The sequence below is a fragment of the Acanthisitta chloris genome, unplaced genomic scaffold, assembly GCF_000695815.1.
Source record: "Acanthisitta chloris isolate BGI_N310 unplaced genomic scaffold, ASM69581v1 scaffold9809, whole genome shotgun sequence".
NCBI classification, from domain to species: Eukaryota; Metazoa; Chordata; class Aves; order Passeriformes; family Acanthisittidae; genus Acanthisitta; species Acanthisitta chloris.
Window position 1 is genome coordinate 22,554 of NW_008691963.1, and position 2,419 is coordinate 24,972.

Sequence of the window (2,419 nt, forward strand, 5' to 3'; positions counted from 1 at the left end):
TCAACAGGCTGGCTCATCTTTTGTGCAGTTAAATTCTGTAATCTGTTTGAACAGGAACTACATTTCACGTTGTAATGTGTGGATGCATTTGTGCAATTGGTACGTTCATTCTAAACTGGGACTTTTCTTTCCTGAGCTTTACCAAAAAAATCTTCATTCAAGCCAAACATGCAAAGACCCTTTCCTGGTGACAGGCAGGATAGCATTGTGCTTTCCTCTTCTGCTTTCAGTGGTACCACCTGAATTTTAGTCTTCACAGAAAAATCTAGTTGTTCAATTTGAATATATTTTTCAGAAATTAGGGAGCTCTCAAAACCATCTGGGCATGAACTGTTACTTGATTTGACTAGTTTTACTAGTAAGACAAAAGTGCTATCTTGATATAATTCTGGGAGAAGAGACAAAACACTTTCTGAAAGCATCCTTGTGTTACAGAGCAATCACAAGTATGCAGTAAATGTTGTGGGTTTGTGTCACTGGCATTGGAGGCTGTGCATTTATGGGCTTTGTTTTATACTCTGCGTTTTCATTTTTCACTTTCACTGATGGAAACAAGAATACAACTTGTATCATGCCTGAAATCAAACTAGAATAAAGAAAAACATTGGAATTTTTTTCATGCTACTTTCTAGTCCTTTGGACAGGAACACCACATACAGGCTTGCTCTTCGATAGGGATGTTTTGACTGTACATGTTACACAACTTGAACAGATAGAAGAGACAAGCCTAACGTTAAAAAAATTGTGAAGATCAAGGTCATAAACTTCATATCTTGCTCTCAAGTGCAGAAAGAGAGTGGAGCATCAGTCTGCATACTGGCTTTTCACTAGGAATGGCTGTGGGAGCACATAGATTGTCACAGCCTCTCAGCTCTGGGCTGGGAACTTCCTATGCGGTTGCAAGAAAATTCTTATTGTTATCCACAATTACTTGATTTCCAAGCTCATTCCTACCCTCAGCTCTCAGCCACAGATATAGTGAGCAGATTGTGACTATGTCCAGTGGTATACATAAGAGCGTTTTATGTTTCACAAGTTGTAAAGCTCAAAGAGTTCTGATTTTTTTTTCTTTTAGTCTTTCTTGGCTGGGGTTTGCTGTGGGTTTGGGTGTTATTTTGATGGTTTGTTTTGCTGTTTGGATGTTTTTAATGGAGTGCCTTGAAAAGAACTACCACAGTCTAAATCCTGCATCTTATTTGGGTAATGTAGATTGCATTTCTTTTGGCTTAAAATTTGATAATGTGCTCAATGCAATATCAGCCAAAAATTTCAGCTATATGTAATGACAGGTTTCTTCACTGATAAATGTCAGCCATACATGGGGTTTCAGTTCTCCAAGCTGCATTCTGTCAATGCTGTGCTTGCTTAATATCTTCCTGCACTTAATAAAACTGGAGTTCCTTGCTGTTAATTTTTGATGATAGCTACCTAGTTATGTAGTAATGTAGAACTGGAATACACAAGGTCTAAAACTTAACTGTTAGAATTTTTATTAAGACAATAGACTTCTCAAAGTGATGTACAGATGAGAACTATGATGTCTAATGATATTTAATAGCTCATAAAATTTTTACTTCATCTAATAATACTTACTGTACTAAATACAAGGCAACTTGCAGGTTTTAACACAGGAGAATGCTCATGAGGACTATAAGTAACATAGGAGAGTGAGTTCGCTACCAGCCTCGGTTCATTGCCAGAGAAATCTGTTGGGTTATGTGTAAGAGCAAGAATGTCAAGGTAAGGTTTTTACTTTGTTACTGGCAGTTTTACCTACACAAAGTCTGGCACGTGACCTGCTTCTTCATGATTCCCTAAAGGCCTTGTGAAAACCCAGTTCTACTTGCTATTGCTTCCTCAGGTGAAGGGCTGCCAGAACAGCTCTGCCTACCAGCACCAGATCCTGACTGGGGCTATGTTTGGGCTTAAATTTGCTTTATGGTCTCTTTTTAAAGCATCTTTAAAATGGGTGCAAGTGGGACAGTGCATAGCTTGTATATGCAATACAAAGTGTGCTAACTTAGATCTCCTGTCCTTCTACCTTTTTATTTCACAGCTGTTTCCCTCACGCACTAATGCCATTTACAGAATCACAGAATCAATCAGGCTGGAAAAGAACTCTGAGATCAGGTCCAACCTATGACCTAACACCACCATGTCAGCTAGACCATGGCACTAAGTGCCACGTCCAGTCTCTCCTTAAACACCTCCAGGGACAGTGACTCCACCACCTCCCTCGGGAGTCCATTCCGGTGTCTAATCACCACTTCTGTGAAGAGAGTCTCCCTAATGTCTAACCTAAACCTCCTCAGTGCAGCTTGAGAGTGTGTCCTCCTGTCCTGTCAGTAGCTGCCTGGGAGAAGACACTTCCCCTCGCCTGGCTACAACCTCCTCTCAGATAGTTGTAGAGAGTGGTAAG